The sequence below is a fragment of the Schistocerca serialis genome, chromosome 6, assembly GCF_023864345.2.
Source record: "Schistocerca serialis cubense isolate TAMUIC-IGC-003099 chromosome 6, iqSchSeri2.2, whole genome shotgun sequence".
NCBI lineage: Eukaryota > Metazoa > Arthropoda > Insecta > Orthoptera > Acrididae > Schistocerca > Schistocerca serialis.
In genome coordinates this window covers 699,389,534-699,413,203 of record NC_064643.1, presented here as the reverse complement: position 1 = coordinate 699,413,203, position 23,670 = coordinate 699,389,534, and positions in this window count along the sequence as shown.

Here is a 23,670-nt window from a genome sequence, read left to right as displayed (position 1 = left end):
GTGGAAAACTGGAAAACTAATACCACATTTACAGCGTCTGGTAAGCCAATTATCCAGAAATTTTTATTATGGAGAGTAAAAGCAATTGTCAAACAATATGGATTCCAATCAGCTCTGTTTATGGCTTTAATCTATTTTGTAACTATTTACAAGGAACTATAGCTTCAAGTTTAGCAGGACGGCTTTGTGATCGATGTATATATCATGGAAAGTTCATCGAGATAATATACTCTAGCATCCTATTGTGAAGTAACCATAAGATTCAAGACGATGGTAAAGTACTTATCCGGATGTACTTGAGGTGGCGTGTCACATAGATCACGAAGTCATATAACCTGAACGTGAAGCCATAACTGCTTGAAAATCGGTAGCAAATAAACAGAAAAACACAGCTGAATCAATACTGTACTGTAAGAGATCAGTCTTTATTACTCATAAAGAAATTCAGCAGTTGGTATCACAAACGTCCTGCATTGTGGAAAAAAAATTAAAAGTGAAAATGTTGATGCTTCTGATCAAAAGTTTGATGACGTCTCTTTCGAACCTATGAAGATCATAATATAAATGTTTTGTGGGTTGGAAACACTGTGTTCGGACTGAAAAAATAAAAGTGAAAATGTCATAAGTTGCAATTGAAGGCTTTAAGAAGAAGTGTGTGTTTTTTTTACCCATAGTTTTAATGATTCTTAAGTAATGCAATCTTCGACGGGGCCTGCGTGGCTGATACATATTGTGGTTGTTCAACATCGAAGGTCGTACATTGAGATTCAAAACTAGAACGGTAAAAGTTATTGCTATAGCTGAATAAATCAGTTAGTTGATAGTAGACTACTGAATAGTGTTCTGGACATGAAGATGGAAGACTTTCGACATTGTCGTCGTGAGGTGCACGAGACAAAAGGCGTTGGCTTAGAGACCAATATTCCGAAGTTTGACGTGTGATTTCAACACGAAAAGATATTCTACATAACCCATTGGTTGGTTATTGAACTGAGGCGAGATATTACTGAAACGTATGTTATCACATTCGATGACAGGCGGTTTACAATTTTGCGTCGCAACTGAAATTCCAAGCAAATAAAATACGGTGAACACTACTGTGAAAAATAAGAGATGATTGACAGATTTGTAACGTGGACTAGTGTCTCATAACTTTATTAGCGTGTCTTCAAGCAAAACATAGTGTAAAAAATTCACAGAATTCGACTTGAGTTGTTCGAAGCTAATTCAGTTATTGTCTGTAGCAATGCTTGTCAGTAATTGGAAGCTGCGCAAACTGTGTTACTCTCTGTAACTAAATCCTAAGTTGAAACGACCTACGTGTGGATGTCAGTAGAAGAAATTCCTACTGACGTTGCACGAGCATATAGAAAAATGGACGAGGTCGGTGTATCGGTGTAACAATGAAGTTTTCCAACTGTTGGAACCCGGTCGTCGAGAACAGAAGCAATATATTTAAAGATCGTAAAGGGAGACTGTAAACCAAAAACAATATAGGTAAGGAAAAATCATAAAATCGTACGCTTCGTATGAAACGACGATCGCATGAGTGGCTAACTGTAGTGGCAGAGAAATGATTGTCACAACTGTGACTCTATGCGATTTCTTTGATGACAATTTTCAATTTCTTAATGTTTACTTTGGAAGGATTTGCAATTCAGTCGTTTCAATATATTGTGTTATCAATCAAAAGATAATTTACAACCAAAGCGTGCTGTCGATGAATCCCCGCTTGCGAAAAGTGCAACGTACATGCAACCAATAAGTAACATATATGCAACGTGAACTATCAGTAATCGAAATCTAACCTGCATAACAATGTGTGCGCTTTATACGAGTGTCAGTTTCACTGTCATTTAAGCCCTCAACAGATCATTACATGATAAACTTAAAACTATTACGTGGGTAAGCTATCTGACTACGTATTTGAATATGAAATACTACAGGAACAAATGAACCTGTAACAGAAGGCGTAACGTTGCAGTGTGATATGAAATGGAACGAGCATTTGAGGAATGTAATAGGGGAAGCGAATGGTCGTCTTCTGTTCACTGGGAGAATTTTAAGAACGTATGATTCATCTGTAACGGAGACTGCATATAGGATGCTAGTTCGCCCTATTTTTGAGTACTGCCTACGTTTTGGGGCATCTGCACCGGGTCAGATTATAGGACGACATCGAACCAATTCAGAGGCGGGCTGCTAGATTTGTTACTGACAGGTTAGAGCAACACGCAAGTATTACAGACATGGCTCGGGATGTCGGATGGGAGTTCCTGGAAGAAAGGCAACGTTATTTCGAGGAATACTACTGAGAAAATTAGGAGGACCGAAATCTGAATGTGACTCCAGAACGACTCTACTGCCGCCAACACACATTTCGCGTTAGGACCATGACGATAGGGTACGAGAACTTATGGCTCATACGGTGGTACACAGACATTCTTTTTACCTTGTATTTGGTAGAGGAACGGAAAAGGACGATGACTTCCGGAGAATGTATGTAGATGTAATTACTGAAGGGAGACTGAACGATCACCAGTATGTAGCGACAATGGTAATCCCCGTTGCCACACATTTCAAGACCAAGAAAATGGCATGCTGCAGCGGGACAATGCAAGGCGAAAAACTGCAAGTTAAACTGTAAATGTCTGGAGGATTGTAAGGATCCTTGACTTACTAGCCAGGCCTCTTTGACTAGCCATTCATAAAATATATTTGGAGAGCGAAAAGGAGATTATAATTCCATACCATCTCCAGCCAGCATTATTCAAAAGCTGAGAAAACATGTGTTTGTTAATACACTAAATACGCATCAGTGCCGCACCTGGATAATATCTTGGTCTTGCCTCTGCGTCATAGCGGCAGTCATCCTATAGCTGTCTGTCCTCCACCATAAATTTAAAATTAATTCCCAGTGATGTGTATAATCAGGAAAGACACCTGTTGGGCAGGATTTATGGATATGGCGTGTGAATGGGATTATCAAACATTGAGATTAAATATAAAATTTTTAAATATTTATTAACTGACTCCCAAAATAGCTGGTTGTTATAATTAAAGTATAACAACTCGCAGAGGTACAGAGGGGGCTGTAATTATCGTATGTTAGATATTCCAATGCGTTAAGGCGGAACTGATTTACACTGGGAACAATTAGTTCCAATTTTCGTCACCAGGGGCAAATATGGCGCTCTAACTGCAAGAAAGACGTACTAAAATGTTTCCATATGTAATGGATCAGGAACGGGACTAGGACAGAAAAGCTGAAACCAGCGAAAATGCCGATTTTTGGCTTTATTATTAACCGCCTCTTACACACATTGTTCAATGGGAGCACCGGAGACATCGACGAGATGCTGTGCAACGTCAGATTTGCACCAGGCGGCCAAAATTGGATCTAATTTTTTTTCCAGCTTAGGTCGGTTCCGCATTAACCCATTAGCATATCTACCAACTTTCGCTGCCATAGTATAAATAGTATAGCTATAGCCCACACTGGACCTCCGTGAGTAGCTGCACTTAATTTATTTTTTTTATTTATTTAATCGTCTGGCTAGGGCCCCTTGCCGGGCAGACCGTTCGCCGGGTGCCGGTCTTTCAATGTGACGCCACTTCGGCGAACTGTAGTCAATGAGGATGATAGGAAGATGATGAGGACTGCACAACACCCAGTGCCTGGGCGGAGAAAATTCCCCAACCCAGCCGGGAATCGAACCCGGGCCCAGAGGATTGACAATCCGTCACGATGGTCATTCAGCTACCGGGGGCGGACGGCACTTCTATGATAAACACGCTACACAACAGCGGACTGCTGAAGATCAGGTATTGTTATTTTGACCTAAATATGACTTTAACCCCATTTACATGTTTGTAGAAAACTACAAATTTAAGGAAATACTGCCTATTTCGGCTTGTAGCCGTGCAAGAGGGCCGCGTGGGGTAGCCACGAGTTCTGAGGCATCTTGTCACGGCCCGTGTGGCTCCCCATGTCGGAGGTTCGAATCCTCCCTCGGGAATGGGTATGTGTGGTGTCCTTAGCATAAGTTATTTAAGTATTGAGCAGGCTTAGGGACCGATGACCTCAGCAGTTTGGTCCCATAAGACCTTACAACAAATTTCCAATTTCCGTGCAAGAGATAAAGTGCTAACTCACTGGAGAATAATTCGAAGTCCAGACCAGCTACATCCAATAAAAACTCAGGACCTACCGACTCACAGCGAAATAAGTCCGAGTGTCCACAGACGCAAAATTCCCTAATCCCGCGCTGCCCAACCGGAATTAAATGCGCATCTCACAGCGGAGTGAAATGTGGTCCAAGTGTTCACGGACCTGCAACACTGTGTTGTTCTAATTGTGTAGCCCCATGTATTCTTATCTTCCAGATGCTGAGTCCGACTTTCAGCTCCGTACAACCATCACGTGATTTTTGATAGTACCTTCAGTGAAGTTAGATTTTTGTCGTGTGTTACAAATATGGAACAGCGGAATTTAGAGCAACGCTGTGCAATCAAGTTTCGAGTTGAACTGGGAGAATCCGCGAGTGTGACCTTTGAAAAGTAGAAAAAGGGCTATAGGGAACATTCCTTATCAAGAGCACAAATTTTTCACTGGCACAAACATTCTGGAAGGCAGAGGACACGCTGAAGTTGCATCCCACTCACGGAAACTTTCAGCGTCGAAAACCGACGAAATCGTCTAGTGTGTGCGTGCTCTTGTGAGATTGTTCCTCCAGGACAAATTGACAACCAAGTGATTTACAAAGATAGCCTTTTGACCTCAAGGACAGTCCCGTTCTCCAGATCCACGCAGTTCACCTTGTCTGAGTCCTTGGGTCTTTTTCTTTCCCCGAAATTCAGAAATGTTTTAATTCTGCGTTATTTTGGAACTATGGAGAACACTCAAAAGAATGTAAAGACATGTTAAAGGCCCTACCAGTTGAAGAAACCTTTCAGATATGCTACCAAGACTGGGGACAACCACTCCGCCGGTTGTACAGATGACGATGGGAATTACTTGAAGGGGCTATATTATTGCCTGAAAAAGATGAAAAGTTTGGTAGTTAAAAAATTTGTCTCATTACTTTACTCACACCTGTTGTATATAGAAGTGGCACATCAGTCTTATAGGAAATGAGCTGCTCTTTCCACTGTTGTCATCAAAATTTATTCAACTCTGATGAAATTCAAGTTACGGGGGAAACTATGGAAAAATGAAATTAATTTTTAAAAAGTGGGAGTTAAACACAGAAAACGTACAGTCTAATTCTTAGTCATAATGTGTGCTTACATTTTCCAACAAACGCTGCTCTGCTGTCTGTTTAGCTGGTTTGTGTAATTAGTTGTGCTGACTGTAATTAATTATTAGATTCAGACGCAACTCATTGGCTAACTAAATAATTCGATTCAGACGCAACTCATTGGCTAACTAAGAGCATAAATAAACTTGTGAGTAGTTCATTCAATTCACCTCGACGAGCAATTTCATATTGGAGGTCGATCTTCTCTGCGGCTTAATTAGAATAAATATTCTTACTACTCTTAGGGTAAAATGACGTAATAGATTTATTCTTGGCTCATTAAGTGATTAACTGCTTCACTTCCATAGTCACTCTGGCAATGAAAATAATCGTCCCGTTGCGCTCTAATCCAGTGTACGCTCCACAGGCACAAATGTGTACTATCACGACTCTTTATGCGAACTGGTAACAACTTTCGTGACGTCACGTCAGGATGCTGGCGAATCTGACGTGTTTTAGACATGGCAAGAAACTGATCATGATGACATTCGGGTCTGTTTTCTTCTACGTCACAATGAGCACAATAGTGTATTCATGTACGCTGCCGTCACTTCTCATTACCGATGATGATGCTCGTCTATTCTGGACGGAGCGACAGTATAATGATTTAATACTCGGTACGTGATTAGCATTTCCACGAAATTTCACATATATCGAACTGACACCGTAATTGTGCAAAGATGCTCAGTGTCCGGACAAGTTTTAATGTCAGACCACTCAGATGAGCTGGAGATAATAAAAAAGCCAGTGAAAACATTAATTACCGATCTAATTATTGAGGTTAGCTTCTTACTACAATATAATTTGTCAGAGAAGGAGAACGCGGAATGTTGTTCCAGCGGATCGTAATATACTTCCGAGTAGCACTACCGGACGCTTCTACTTTTCGTCCGAGGCTGGACCGTAAAAGTTTTCACGGTGCGGGGATGCGCGTGGGAGCGCATTTCGACTAATCAGATTTTCCGATGTAGTTGTCCTGTCCGACCCGGTTGGCAGCAAGGGGTAGGGAGAGAAGGCGCGTTTGTGAGAGGGAGTGGGAGGGGGATAGCGACAGAAACACGGCAGTAAAAAAGGGAACGGAAAAACAGAAAAAGGTAGTGTGGTTGGGGGGAGGGGCCTGCGGCGGCTTCTGCCTCGTCTCGCCCGGACCGAGCGGTTTACGTCGGCGAAGTTGCGCTCCGTCTGGACACCCGCTGTCGCCGTAAACAAAGCCATTCCGGGTCGGCGGCCCCACGGAGCCAGCAGCGAGTGCGGGGAGAGGGAAGCTCGCAGGTAACGCTCGGCGTGCTTACCCAAACAATCAGAGCGCTACGCGAGGGGCCGGCAATGAAAGCGTAGTAGTTCCCGGCGAGGAGTTAGGCGTAAAGTGTGATTCCTGTCCTTATTGCGCGTCTCGCAGATCGTTTTTCTGTCCCCTGCTTAGCTCGAAGTGATGGCTACAGCACAAGCTTTACGTACCTCGTGCACTGCTAATTGCATATTACGTAAGTTTGGAGTCTATAGTAGTGCTATGGCGTGAACAAGCAGCATCCATAGAGGTGGCGGAAATCCGATACCATATCCGTTTAGAATCCTGAATGAAACATAGTTCCACCGAGAATTTAAGACAAAACATTAAAAAGCTATTATAGAAGCCGTGAGGACAGAAAAATTCGCGCTGTAATAATCTCGTGCTCTAATTAACAGGAACGCGTGCCTGGGGCGCCATTTCCGCGGAGGTGAACTTTTCTGGCAGGTGAAAAATGTGAAAAATGTAGAAAAAGGGAAGAGGTTGGGCTAAGAGGGAAGGTGAAGAAGAAGAAGAAGAAGAAGAAGATGGAAAGGATAGAATTAGACAGCGTTATAAGGAGAAAGGGGCTGAAATAAGTGAAAGGAAGTTATGAGAAAATTCGAATTTACGGTATTGGCCAACATTTCGATGACACCCATCCCTGCGAACAAATAGATGGAGCTGCGTATGTGCTAAGTGAGGCAACGCAACGAAAATCTAAGTAGTACGTTTTTAGTTTGCTGTTCTTTTTGTTACAACTTCGCATTGATTGGTAATATAATAGAAAATAGATATCGCATTATTGCGCAAGCAGTACTACCCTATACTCTACGTCTACATCTACATTCATACTCCGCAAGCCACCTGACTGTGTGTGGCGGAGGGTATCTTGAGTACCTCTATCGGTTCTCCCTTCCATTCCAGTCTCGTATTGTTCGTGGAAAGAATGATTGTGGGTATGTCTCTGTGTGGGCTCTAATCTCTCTGATTTTATCCTCATCGTCTCTTCGCGAGATATACGTAGGAGGGAGTAATGTATTGCTTGACTCCTCGGTGAAGGTATGTTCTCTAAACTTCAACAAAAGCCTGTACCGAGCTACTGAGCGTCTCTCTTGCAGGTCTTCCCCTGGAGTTTATCTATAATCTCCGTAACGCTTTCGCGATTACTAAATGAACCTGCAACGAAGCGCGCTGCTCTCCGTTGGATCTTATCTATCTCTTCTACCAGTCCTGTCTGGTACGGATACCACACCAGTGAGCAGTATTCAAGCAGTGGGCGAACAAGTGTACTGTAACCTACTTCCTTTGTTTTCGGATTGCATTTCCTTAGGATTCTTCGAACGAATCTGTCTGGCATCTGCTTCACCGACGATTAATTTTATATGGTCATTCCATTTTAATTCACTCGTAATGCCTACTCCCAGATACTCTGTGTCGTTGCATTTTTAAAATTTACCTTAACGAAGAGAATTATTCAAATATTTGTCTTTCACCTCACTGTAAAATAGTGTTGATCTCATAAAGAGGGAGGAGGGTCGAGGAGGGGACGTGAAGTGGAAGTTTGCATCGCGCAGCAGTCAGCCTCCTTGCACCAGTGACAACCACACACGCATTCTAATGTAGGGCTAACGTATTACCGGCTTTTGCTGGGAGCCACCCCTCACACAGTTTTGAAATATTTTGCAGCACCAACCGTATTTTATTATGCAATAACAATATTTTACTTCTATATCACTTCAATTTATTTTCAGTCCTGGATCTGGCAACAGTCATTTAATAAGTTTATCGTATTTTTAGCAGTTGTTTTGTAATTCTATTGTGCTATGATTTATTTGCTTTCCGTCGGATCTTTGCTGAACTCTGCTTAAAGTTTAGGACATCGTATCGCTTTGCTCTTTCTTTTATCTTCGGTTTTGTGAAGACGCGGTAAACAAAAGACACACCACGTTAACCATCTACATCTACATTTATACTCCGCATGCCACCCAACGGTGTGTGGCGGAGGGCACTTAACGTGCCACTGTCATTACCTCCCTTTTCTGTTCCAGTCGCGTATGGTTCGCGGGAAAAACGACTGTCTGAAAGCCTCCGTGCGCGCTCGAATCTCTCTAATTTTACATTCGTAATCGCCTCGGGAGGTATAAGTAGGGGGAAGCAATATAGTCGATACCTCATCCAGAAACGCACCCTCTCGAAACCTGGCGATCAAGCATTTTGTCCCTTGGAAAGTAAAAGATATCATTACTAAATCTTATGACGGAAATTTATTTAAGCTTTGAAAGTGAAATGTACGCTTTTTATACTGTCAGTTACAAATGGGCAGCCCAATACACTGATATGTCTGTATTTAAGTGATTAACTCCGGAAAAAGAGACAGAGAGGCAAAGAGAGGAAAAATCTAATTTATTTTTAAGAGGTGTTCATGCTGTTAGTGATGAATCTTAATTCTTTGCTGAAATAAGTGCTTTAAGACATACTACATGATTAACTCTGAGAATTTTGAGGGGAAACGTTTTGCTGAGGTATGGCCCCAATGCATGAGTGGTAGTACAGAACTATTTTGCCATACCTGCTCGTAATGCAGGCGTAGAGAGAATATTAAACCTCGTAAATGCTCAGCGGAAAATGAGCGGAATAAACTCGTTGTTGCAATGTACAACATCAAAAATGTGACATGTGTTCAGTGCTATGACACAATTATCTGTAAAAACAAATTCTAAGAGAGATCAAAGGAAATGAAAAATATGTGAAATAAATTAAATAAATCACATTATCTAAATTCCTCCAATTTTTGTGCATTAAAATATGCTAACCTTATTGTTATGTATGCTTCACTCTCCGAAAGGCGGATACGGAGAATCGAAAGCCTTCTGGCAAATAAAATGTTAATATTATCTTAGCCCTACTGGATAATGTTGAACTCCGTACCTCTTATTAAGTTTGGTATTCTTTACGGAGATTGCAACCAGGTATAAATACTTTTAAAAAAGGCGTCATTTCATTCCTATCACCGATTTTGGGTCCTTCTGAGAGTGGGCACGATAGCCCGAAATCGGTAATCATCATAAAATACATATTTCTTTTAAGCCTTTGCGCCAGGTTCCGTTCTCCAGCAACAGTCCTTAAATAAAACTTTAACTTTTAGTTATACATCAAAAACACACACCCTCTTTCTGTAATTGTGTAATTTAATGGGTTATATCTCATGTCTCCATAAATAATTATGTTTTTATGTGCAATGCACTGTATCCTAACGCTTTCTGGGCGGAACGACGTCTCCCGGCATGATATTTTAATTTATTACTTCCTTACTACTAACTCTATTCGCATTAAATTTTGCAGACAGTATCTACGTATATAATATATAACTGAATCAACCTACAGATGTCTGACACATAGTTACGGAGACCGATGTAGATGGTTAACTACACTACTGGCCATTAAAATTGCTACACCAAGAAGAAACGCAGATGATAAACGGGTATTCATTGGACAAATATATCACACTATAACTGACATGTGATTACATTTTCACGCACTTTCGGTGCACAGATCCTGAGAAATCAGTACCCAGAACAACAACCTCTGGCCATGATAACGGACTTGATACGCCTGGGCATTGAGTCAAACAGAGCTTGGATTGCGTGTACAGGTACAGCTGCCCATGCAGCTTCAACACGACACCACAGTTCATCAAGAGTAGTGACTGGCGTATTGTGACGAACCAGTTGCTCAGCCACCATCGACGAGACGTTTTCAATTGGTGAGAGATCTGGAGAAAGTGCTGGCCAGGGCGGCAGTCGAACATTTTCTGTATCCAGAAAGGCCCGTACGGGACTTGCAACATGCGGTCGTGAATTATCTTAATGAAGTGTAGGGTTTCGCAGTGATCGAATGAAAGGCAGAGCCACCGGTGGTAACAAATTTGAAATGTAACGTCCACTGTTCAACGTGCCGTCAAGGCGAACAAGAGGTGACCGAGACGTGTAACCAATGGCACCCCATACCATCACGCCGGGCGATACGCCAGTATAGCGATGAAGAATACACGCTTGTAATGTGCGTTCACCGCGATGTCGCCAAACACGGATACGACAATCATGATGCTGTAAACAGAACCTGGATTCATCGGAAAAAATGACGTTTTGCCATTCGTGCACCCAGGTTCGTCGTTGAGTACACCATCGCAGGCGCTCCTGTTTGTGATGTAGCGTCAAGAGTAACCGCAGCCATTATCTCCGAGCTGATAGTCCATGCTGCTTCAAACGTCGTCGAACTGTTCGTGCAGGTAGCTGTTGTCTTGCAAACGTCCCCATCTGTTGACTCAGGGATCGAGACGTGGATGGACGATCCGTTAGCACCATGCGTATAAGGCGCCTGTCATCTCGACTGCTAGTGATACGAGGTCGTTGGGATCCAGCACGGCGTTCCGTATTACCCTCCTGAACCCACCTATCCCATATTCTGCTAACTGTCAGTGGATCTCGACCAACGCGAGCAGCAATGTCGCGATACGATAAACCACAATCGCGATAGGCTACAATCCGACCTTTATCAAAGTCGGAAATGTGATGGTACACATTTCTCCTCTTTACACGAGGCATCACAACAACGTTTCACCAGGCAACGCCGGTCAACTGCTGTTTGTGTATGAGAAACCGGTTGGAAACTTTCCTCATGTCAGCATGTTGTAGGTGTCGCCACCGGCGCCAACCTTGTGTGAATGCTCTGAAAAGCTAATCTTTTGCATATAACAGCATCTTCTTCCTGTCGGTTAAATTTCGCGTCTGTAGCACGTCTTCTTCGTGGTGTAGCAATTTTAATGGTCAGTAGTGTATATACTTTGTACGTATCTCTCCATGAGAATTATTTTGTTTTGCTTTGGTCATCGGGTGTCTTGTTCTGGATTAGTACCATGAGACCGTTTCTTTATTATAAGTAATTCCACTGCTACATTAATGCGTGCGCACGCGCATATATATATATATATATATATATATATAATGTGTGTGTGTGTGTACCTGTAAGTGTATATTAGGTACCTCTATTATGTAGGAAGATATTGGCGTATTATTTGTAACTATATGAATAGGTATTTTCGTCTGATGATGAATTTTTTAGAGCGTGAAGCAACTTTTTTTTTAAATTTTTTTTTTAAAGTAATGTAACTATTTCATCTTCAAGAAGAAGTTATACGTGTAATTTTATGAAGTTAGACACAATTCCATGAGTCCTATAAAATTATTAATTTACGTAATACAGACACCGGGAAAAGCGATATTCCATTTGCGTAGATGCTACTTCACTTATTGTAAGGTATCATCTTCTTTCATTTTTGCCTCAGTACTACAATCATAAACGCCTCACCCTTGAAACTCAATCTTCGGATGCTATGGGTAGCATTTGATTAACAAGGGTTCACGCGTTGTTGACAATGCATTAACACTTTTTCAACAAATGCACCCAATAGCATCCGAAGTGGGCTGCCAAGGACTAAACCGGCTATGATTGTATAAAAAAGTGACTGAGTCAAGAAAAATAAAATCTTGTAATCAAGCAAACTTTCAATTTAGTATACACATCGTGAGCATTATTCAGATCACGTAATTCACAATTTCCGAATGAGAAAGCAGTACTAACGTTTCCTTTACGGGCAAATGTACTGTCGATGACGAAAATTTAAAAAAATTAAAGAAAAGAAAAATCATGACAAGTGTCTCAGTACAGTGGAAGCGTAAATTTTATTACGTAGCTTTTATAATACACAAAATGGCTCTGAGCACTATGGGACTTAACATCTGAGGTCATCAGTCCCCTATAACTTAGAACTACTGAAACCTAACTAACTTAAGGACATCACACATATCCATGCCCTAGGCAGGATTCGAACCCGCGACCGTCGCGGTCGAGCGGTTCCTGACTGAAGCGCCTATAACCGCTCGGGCACATCGGCCGGCTTATAATATACAAATAAAGTATTTCTGACAAAGTATTTATTGAAGAACTTGTACCATCTTTCAAACGTACAGAATTCTTATCACTTCAGTGTAGTACAACAACGTTAATATAGAGTCCGGTAGACCGAATACATTTTTTCCAAGCATCCTATAAGAAGGAGACACACCTATAGTCGGTCCTACGTCTTTTGGTGATAACGGCTGCTAACTAGACTTTGTGTAAAAAAGAATTAGGTAAGAAAAAGAAAGAAAATGTTCAAGCTACTTTCAAATAACTAGGAAGAATTACTTCAAAATAAGTATTACGATATTGATGAAGGATCAGAAAAGGCTGTACAGAACGAGCATGGCAGTTTAAAAGAACCACCATGGGTTTCAAAGCACAAAGGAATTAAAGACTTTAACTGGTAGTGGGCATTGATTTGTATCAATGGTAAAAGTTCAAAACTTGTGCCAGACCGGGTTTCAAACCCGGGTCTCCTGCTTACTAGATAGACCACTACGCCATTTGGACATAGTAGTGATTGCAGATGCCCGGACTACCCTAGCACGCCTCCCGTCAACCTCAAATTCTCCACGTATCCACACATTAAAGATGTAATACCCCTGTTCATTATCCTCATTACCTGCAGCACTAGATATAACGCGTTTATCTAGATTACAAGACAAAGAAGGCTGAATGATAATAAAGACCAATACGACAAGAGTGGAAGATCTATACAGCGGAACTGTGTGGTTCAACAGATTTGGGCGAAAATGTTCTGAAAAATAGGAATGTGGTCGTCAAAGACAAACTTGATCAACAATTACTGGGAGGATAATTGGACAGAGCTTAAAAAGGGCTGAGAAACTATGAAGCTCCAGATACTGGTAATGTACGTGCAGAGTTAGTAAAATCACTCGGGCCGCGCGAGGTAGCCGAGCGGTCTTAGGGCTCTTGTCACGGTCTGCGCGGCTTCGCCCGTCGGAGGTTCGAGTCCCCCCTTGGGCAGGGGTGTGTGTGTGTCGTCTTTAGCGTAAATTAGTTGAAGTTATATTAAGTAGTGCCTAAGCTTAGGGACTGATGACCTCCGCAGTTGGGTGCCATAAGACCTTCCCGCAAATTTCCAAAGTCACTCAAGGGATGGTACGCAATTGGTAGTCACATATCACGTGCTTAAAATATATCAACAAGGATTATGTACAATTGCGTGGAGAAGGAAGAAGATGAAAGTCTACAGGATACCTTATTTGGACGTCGAAGAAACTGTTACTGAACCTGTACAACGGAAAAACAACGAAACAACTCCGAGATGTCTACGACAGGTGAATAATAGTTACTGACTGCATGAAAATGATGCGTCGTGCAGACGATAATGGCTAATTAAAAAGTGGCTCTGAACAATATGGGACTTAACATCCATTGTCATCAGTCCCCTAGAACTTAGAACTACGTAAACCTAACTAATCTAAGGACTACACACAACACCCAGTCATCACGAGGCAGAGAAAATCCCTGACTCTCCCGGGAATCGAACCCGGGATCCCGGTCGTGGGAAGCGAGAACGCTACCGCAGGACCACGACCTGCGGACAATGTCTAATTACATGGAAACGAAGATGAGTTTTAGAACACCTTTTACTAGTCGAATCAGCCAATGGTGTTGTGCATCTTGACGCTGAACATCTGACTAATTGGAAGGGGCGGAACAGAAGATGGATGTAGAAAAGTAGACACGGTGTGAAGCGCAGGCTAGGAATAAAAAGACCTCTGGGGTCTCGTCTTTTTTGAATGATTTCTGGAACCTTCAGTTGCCATTCTCTTTATTTTCTGTACGATAGTACAATTTCTGCCTTAGGGCATTTTCAAGTATTTTATGGATGATGTTTTAGTAACATTATGTCATATATGTCATTGCTCCTGTAACATCATGTTACGCGCAAAAATTAGTTCGAGGAGTTCACGCTATTTTATGGGCACGTTACTTATCAATTTATGAGCATAACATGACGTCATAGGAGCAACGACGTATATGACATAATCTGTTACTAAAAATTCATCCATAAAATACTCGAAAATGGCCTAAGGTTGAAATTGTACAACAGAACAGAAAATAAAGAGAATGGCAGCTGAAGGCTTCAAGAAATCATTCAAAATATTCATCGCAGCTGCGGACCCTATCGCATTGAAAATTATGAGAGCTAGTCTTTACTGGAAGCGTATCAGCGACTGAAAGAATGAGAATATCCAACAAATAACTTGGCGAATTTCTTTCAGGCTGTCCTAGACCATTAGTAAATAACGTCTCATGTGAGACGTTAGATGTTACATGATGTAAAAGTCCGCTCTTCAAGATCAGAGGAGGAGGAGGAGATTAGTGTTTACCGTCCCGTCGACAACGAGGTCATTAGAGACGGAGCGCTAGCTCGGGTGAGGGAAGGATGGGGAAGGAAATGGGCCGTGCCCTTTCAAAGGAACCATCCCGGCATTTGCCAGAAGCGATTTAGGGAAATCACGGAAAACCTAAATCAGGATGGCCGGAGACGGGATTGAACCGTCGTCCTCCCGAATGCGAGTCCAGTGTGCTAACCACTGCGCCACCTCGCTCGGTCAAGATCAGAAAAGCTGTATTTAAAGAAAAGGGAAATTCCGGTCAGCCCAACATCCCCACCCTGTATGCTTCATCCATACATGTGCTACATACGAACGTATAATTCTTTGGTCTTTCGCTAAATCTGTGATTTGAACTGGAAGGAGATAAAATGAAATTAAGATTGGTAGGATCTCTTGTCACAGTGGAGTCCAATATATATATATATATATATATATATATATATATATATATATATATATATATATATATATATATATATATATATATAAAATACACTAGCTTTGCACTAGGAACTCTATTTATATATAAGTTATGAGGCTCATTCAAATGAAATCTGATCAGTGCGTCTACCTTTGCCTTACACGTAAGGTGGCACCACGTAACTGCTGGTATGGTGGCACCACGTAACTGTTGGTATGGTGGCACCACGTAACTGTTGGTATGGTGGCGCCATCTATTGTTAGAGAGAGTGACGCGTGCGCACCGTTTGATGTTGAATATCGCCAGTGTGGTTACACGCCGAACGAAGGTGGTCACACACAAGTTATCGTCCGGTACCGAACATTCAGGCGAGTAAGCAGGAACAACGAGGAGCGATTCGATTTTTGGCAGCGGAGGGAGTTGGGAGCCCTGAAATGTAACGACGGACGAAGGCTGTGCACGGTGAGTACAGTCTGAGTCGTTCAAGTGTTGTGGAGTGACGTAAACGATTCCTTGAGGGGGGGGGGGGCGCAAATCACTGGAAGACGATGCTCGTCCTGGACAGGCCCATCGTGTCATCACAGCGGAAATGGTTGTAGAAGTGAATGATTTAGTCTTGGACAACCGCAGAATCACCGTGGACGAGATCCATCGGTTACTGGGTATTAGCGTAGTCACCGCATAATGCATCATCACTTGAACTTTCGAAAAATCTATACCCAATGGGTTCCCCAATAACTGACCGCCGAACAACGCTATACTAGAATGGCGTGTCGTTGAGTCATCTGCAACGTTATCCTGAGGAGGAACACGGCAATCTGTGGCGTGTTGTCACTGTTGACGAAACATGGTGTCACCATTTTGAAGACAGTCGCTGTGGTCGATTCACTCTAGGCGCTTCAGTCCCGAAGCGTGTGGCTGATACGGTCGCAGGTTCGAATTCTGCCTCGGGCATGGGTATGTGTGATGTTCTTAGGTTAGTTAGGTTTAAGTAAGTCTACGTCTAGGGGACTGATGACCTCAGATGTTACGTCCCATGGTGCTTAGAGGCATTTTTGACCATTTTGAACCAGAAATCACGTGTCACAGCAAGCACTGGAAACATGCGACCTCAATTCCGCCAAGGAAATCAGAGGCCGAGCACACCAGTTCTGGTAAGGTCATTTTTGAACACAAGGGCCCACTGCTTGTAGATATCCTGGAATGTGGAACCACCATCAGTGCCCAGCGTTATCAAGCCGCTTTACTGAACCTTAGACGAGCAATCAAGTCGAAACGCCGAGGCATGTTGTCCAATGGCGCTATCCTTCTGCATGATAATGCCCGCCCACACACGGGCAATGCGGCGAAAGCGACATTGCAGCACTTTCGTTGGGAAGCGCTGGAACATCCCCCGTACACTCCCGACCTTTGACCGTGTGACTTTCATGTGTTTGGACCTCTAAAACAAGCTATTCGCGGACATCGATTCGCAACGAACGACGAAGTATGTGCCTGGGTCCGGGAATGGAACGGCGGCAGCCTACTAGCTTCTTCAAGGATGGATTCACCCGACTAGTGTCGCAATGGGATACTGTGCCAACAGTTTTGGCGACCATTTTTGAGTATTTGTACTGCGTATAACTACATTTTTGAGTTAATAAAGTCGTTACCATTACTTTACACTACTTCTTCTTGTATGGTAAATTGTTAATTTCTTATAAAAGAGGAACTGTATGAGAAATCAAAAGTTTAAAAATTACAGTCTGGTGTAGTGTCTTATTGAAACTCAGTGTGCGCAATGTATTCCCCACCAACTGGCCGCCGAACAACGCTATACTAGAATGGCGTGTCTTTGAGACATCTGCAACGTTATCCTGAGGAGGATTAGAGCTTTCTGTGGCGTACTATCACAGTTGACGAAACATGGTGTCACCATTTTGAAGACGGCCGTTGTGGTCGATTCGTTCTAGGCGCTTCAGTCCGGAAGCGCGCGGCTGCTACGGTCGCAAGTTCGAATTCTGCCTCAGGTATGGATATGTGTGACGGCCGTCTTAAAAAGAATGTAAGTTGACAGCTTTCAGTCCTGGGTCGGAGTTGGAGCTGTTGTCGCGCGACTTGTGTTCACCGCAAATAGTGTCCGACGAATTCACCTTCACGATAACTGACGTTTTTGCGAAGTTCATTTACATAGAGACAGCAACTATCGTAATGATCGTTGAGTATAATACATGATGTGAAATTCGTATACCAAATATTTTTATTTTCTTACGGAATAACAAAAAAAGTGCTTGCAAGTTATTTGTTGACTAGAAATAATTAAGAAGCTGACTCTGGGAAAACAATCTTTTACGAATGTACAAAACTGGGTTTTATTCGTTATTTCTGTGACCAGACATGTTTGCAAATTGCTTGCAAGTAGGACCTGAAGCTTAATTCGCAGAATATAATTTCAGAAGCAAGCAAGAATCAAATGGAATTTTCCAGCATTATTTATCTTTCACGTTATTAATCTTATTAACGATTAATCTTCAAATAACGTCGAATATTACGTTATACTGTCGTTCAAAGGACCGTGAAGTGAAAGGATGCAAGTAAACATTATCATTAGTTAGTGGACGGTACCGAAAATGACGTTGAATTTAAAATTAAAATTATAAACGTATTTGTATTCAGAGGTTAAGAGAGAAAGACTGCCATGAGTTTACCCAGCAAAGTCAACCCCCCCACGTGAACGAGAGAAGCTTTAAAAAACTTCCCTCTGCACCGAAGTTTGCCAACATTCTTCATCCAGTATTTACCAAGAGATGAGAGCTTTGATGTTGTTCAAACAGGAAATTCTGAAGCAAAGGGCAAGTGGGAATTGAATTTTGAAATCCTTGTTGGAACAAAATGCAAATAAACTTTGCAGCAGCCACAAACATATCACTGGATCAGGCCACCAGTAACTACTGTCTATGCGGTTTCTTTCGTTTGTGATATTAACGATTGTATTCTAGGTAAGTTGATAAATAATTCGTTTCACTGTGAAGTATCTGAAGATCTCCGACCCCATGAACTACTGATTTGTGATTTGATATTCAGATTAGACGAAAGAGTTCTCCGAAAATATTAATTGTTACTGTGCTCTTGGAGCTGTGCATAATTCGATAGTTTGATGAACGTTTTGGAACAACGTCTGTCCTTAGCTAGATGGAACCCGATTCAAAGTTTTTGTTAAAACATGTCCAAGTGACCTTATCCATATACTGTAAGATCCTACTACAGTGAAAAACTACTTAAACCACATTTGTCAATTCATAATTAATGTTGATTCACTTCTAATAACTGCTTGATTACTGATGTATGTATCCATCAGATGACTGTGTCATCGTAGGCCCTGTCACGGAGGCATCCGAGTCAGCTTTAATGGAGAAGCTCTAGATCAGGGGTTCTTAACAAAATTTTCTCGAGAACCCCCTCATCAAACATGATTGGTGCCTTGTCATATCACAGTACCAAGTACCTAAAAAGCCAAATTAAAAGTCTTTTTATACGCTTTCTATTTTTGGTACATAGAAAAAAATTGGCATATTTATTATTGAAAAAATATTGAGCTTAAAACTTTTTCAATTCAGCCATCGTTTTCATGGTTAAATTTTTCATTTTTGCTCGAAATCTTTGTCTTCAAAACTGGGTGTTTAGTATAATAGACTCCATAAAAAAGTAACAATTGAGTATCATACGAAATATATTTAATTTGTTTTTTTATTCTAATAGCATCCTGCGGACCCCTCTGGCATAGCTCGCGGACCCCTGGGAGTCTGCGGACCACCTGTAGGGAACCACTGCCCTAGATAGTTGGAATTACTTCAGTGCGCTATAGCAAATAGGAAGGGGAGAATCTCAGCAGTGCTTTTCCGGGTGAAAATCTTTAAATAGTCCCAACATTTTTCTTTTTCTTTTTCTGTCTAGAATATCTGGTGCTTCAGTCGCTGCCTTAAACATTCTGTAGCATAAAGTGCTTCTGGGCTAGTTACTGTAGAGTAGTGTGTAAGCTTATGGATATTGATTTCTTATCATACAAATCCTAAGTGAGTTCTTACGGTCTTTTAGTCGAATTAACTCTTGCTTTTTTGGCTTTTTTATCCGAAATGTTATGTTCTGATATTTCTTCTAGATACCTGAAATTATTAGTTCTCTTCGTTTTCCCATATTTAGTTTTTATTATGCTAGGATCTGTCTCAATGTTTGCCAAAAATTTGGTTTTCTGAAAGCAGATTTACAAGCCTAATTTTTGATCTTCTGATCTATGCAATTCTATTTCCCTGGAAGGCTGTTTCCATCGACTTTGAAAATGTAGTGAAGTCATTCGCATACCCTAATAATCTATTTGTCGGTTGTCGCTTTTGTAACATAATCAACTACCTCAATCGTTTGCTTTTTTTGTATTGTCATTTTCTATTCCTTTTTTACTTTTTCTAGAACGCAATTAAAGAGCAGCGGGTTCCTAATTTAGCTCATAATATCTATAAGTCGTGTTATAGCCTCTGCATACATGAAGAACATTATTAATAAAAACAAAATTCATGCTGCAAGGATGTTTTATTTATCGTTGAGACCAGTTTCGGTCAGAAGACCGTATTGAGTCTAATATTTTAATATTAACTGAAACGTTGTTAAAAACATTCCCTGCGTCAAAATTCAGACATTCATCATAACAGCAAACATGCCTAATAAATGTTACATATAGTCAGAAATTTTAAAACACATACTGTCGTGAAGAGAAAAAGTGGTTACGTTTGTTAACTTACATATTTGCACACTGTGGTGTAACCAAAAGCAAATGACGGCGCAGAAGCTGGTCTGCCCAACGTGTCGGCCACTGGTCTGATTGCGTTTAAACAAGGAGTCCAGCTGCAATGACTCTGCAGTGTCAAAAACATTCAGGTAATGGATCATAACACGAAAGCCAGCCAAACATATACACACATTACATCTGCAGACGATGTTGTAGACTTTCAACAGGATACGTACGACGTTGTGAAAATTTCATAGGATACTGATAAGGGAAATATTGCCGTTTAGGCCTCAGATATTGTACTTAAATCAGACGTCGTCTACCAGCGTATAATAACCGAAATTAACCACCAGAAGCGTCCTACACAGTTGAACATACGATCGTACTGTGATGCGTCATATCCTGAAAGCACATCTAACAATATTACTGTGTGATAATGTACATCTTACATTGGTCGATAACCCAAGAAAGGTTCAGAAAATACAATGATCGGCTGTGTATTAAATTCAGAGTAGCACTAGACAAATGCATAACAATAAATAAAATATCTCTAGCTGTACATTCTACGTCACAAACCTAACTGTAAGACGACAAGATGTTTTTAAAAAATGGGAAGTCCTTACAAAGGAAACAGGGTAATAAATATAAAATCTCCAGGGACCAGGGAGAGTTGTAACTGAATCGTAGAAATAAAGGTATATTTAAGATATAAAAAGATTATGAGAAAATATGAAGTAGCGAACTGTGTGTGCATTATTGGGAGAAACATCTGAAGAAATAGTAAATCTGTAAACCTTTGAGGACATCACTAATTCCTCAATAAATCCTTAATCGTTTAATTCGTCTTGCTCAATAGATTTCTCGTTGTGAGCTTGAGAATCTCAAGTTCTTCTAATATATCCCTATATCGATGTCTTATCAACTTCAGAGAAAACTTTAAGCATGACGTCGGTGTTAGGTACGAACTACCGTTCTGTTTTCAATACGTGTGTTAAATGTCGACTACTTTGGCAAATGGCTCTGAGCACTATGGGACTTAACTTCTGAGGTCATCAGTCCCCTAGAACTGAGAACTACTTAAACCTAACTAACCTATGGACATCACACACATCCATGTCTGAGGCAGGATTCGAACCTGCGACCGTAGCGGTAGCGCGGTTCCAGACTGTAGCGCCTAGAACCGCTCGGTCACACCGGCCGGCTGTTGACTACTTACTTCCACCCTTATTAACGCATCCATATTATCCACTGCGCATTTTAAATTCCGCGTAATACAGCTAAAATAATTCTGTTAACTAAATACAGCGTCCATAACATTCGGTGTGGCGATTACAGGAAGCAGTAAAACAGGGCGTAAAATTATAGTGTTAGCAATTTAATAGGTCGTTCATTGACATTGTCTCACAGTTATATAATTTACATTCAAGCATTATCATGAAAATAAAAATAAATTAGGTTGACCTGAATATGACACAATATACAGCGAAGATTTGATGATGCGAGGTGCGTTAACTTGCCATTAAACAAGGAAACAGAAAGTACTACAACGTAACAAAACTTTCACTTTTCAAGGGCTGAACCAACATCATTTATTTAATACAACCATATACAGTAAAACTCATGGGACTTGATAATTTTACGCTGATTGTTGACTCCAGTTCGCTCGACGATCGGTAAGCGGCTCTAAATCCCCTATTCAGTCACTCGTTGACCACGATGGCACCGAAACAGAGGACGACCGAGGAAAGGCAGAAATACTGAATTCGGTGTTCCGAAACTGTTTCACTGCGGAAAATCGTAACACGGTCCCTGACTTCAGCCGTCGCACGGACGCCAAAATGGAATATATTGAAATAAACGATATCGGAACTGAAAAACAACTGCTATCACTTAGTAGCGGAAAAGCATCCGGACCAGACGAGATACCCTTAAGATTCTACAGTGATTATGCTAAAGAACTTGCCCCCTTTCTATCAGCAATTTATCGTAGATCGCTGGAAGAACGTAAAGTACCTAGCGACTGGAAGAAAGCGCAGGTCGTTCCCATTTTCAAGAAGGGTCATAAATCAGATGCGAATAATTGTAGGCCTATTTCGCTTACGTCAATCTGTTGTAGAATAATGGAACATGTTTTGTGTTCTCGTATTATGACGTTCTTAGATAATACAAATCTCCTTCATCATAACCAACATGGATTCCGCAAACAGAGATCATGTGAAACTCAGCTCGCCCTATTTGCCCAAGAAATTCACAGTGCCGTAGACACTGGCGAGCAGATTGATGCCGTATTCCTGGACTTCAGGAAGGCATTTGATACGGTTCCGCACTTACGTTTAGTGAAAAAAATACGAGCTTACGGAATATCGGACCAGGTTTGTGACTGGATTCAGGATTTCCTAGAAGAAAGAACACAACATGTCATTCTTAACGGTTCAAAATCTGCAGATGTAGAGGTAATTTCGGGAGTACCGCAGGGAAGCGTGATAGGACCTTTATTGTTTACAATATACATAAATGACTTAGTTGACAACATCGGTAGCTCCGTGAGGCTATTTGCAGATGACACGGTTGTCTACAAGAAAGTAGCAACATCAAAAGACTCGTACGCACTCCAGGAGGACCTGCAGAGGATTAATGCATGGTGCGACAGCTGGCAGCTTTCCCTAAACGTAGATATATGTAATATAATGCGCATACATAGGGGCAGAAATCCATTCCAGTACGATTATGCCATAGGTGGTAAATCATTGGAAGCGGTAACGACAGTAAAATACTTAGGAGTTACTATCCGGAGCGATCTGAAGTGGAATGATCACATAAAACAAATAGTGGGAAAAGCAGGCGCCAGGTTGAGATTCATAGGAAGAATTCTAAGAAAATGTGACTCATCGACGAAAGAAGTAGCTTACAAAACGCTTGTTCGTCCGATTCTTGAGTATTGCTCATCAGTATGGGACCCTTACCAGGTTGGATTAATAGAAGAGATAGACATGATCCAGCGAAAAGCAGCGCGATTCGTCATGGGGACATTTAGTCAGCGCGAGAGCGTTACGGAGATGCTGAACAAGCTCCAGTGGCGGACACTTCAAGAAAGGCGTTACGCAATACGGAGAGGTTTATTATCGAAATTACGAGAGAGCACATTCCGGGAAGAGATGGGCAACATATTACTACCGCCCACATATATCTCGCGTAATGATCACAACGAAAAGATCCGAGAAATTAGAGCAAATACGGAGACTTACAAGCAGTCGTTCTTCCCACGCACAATTCGTGAATGGAACAGGGAAAGGGGGATCAGATAGTGGTACAATAAGTACCCTCCGCCACACACCGTAAGGTGGCTCGCGGAGTATAGATGTAGATGTAGATGTAGACGACAGATACGTATCCACATACTGGAAAGTTGCACAGGTCACACCAATATTAAATAAAGGTAGTAGGAGGAATCCACTAAATTACAGGTCCATATCGTTATCGTCGACATGCAGCAGGATTTTGGAACATATATTGTGTTCAAACATTTTGAATTACCTCAACGAAAACTATCTATTGACAGACAGTAAACATGGGTCTAGAAAACATCGTTC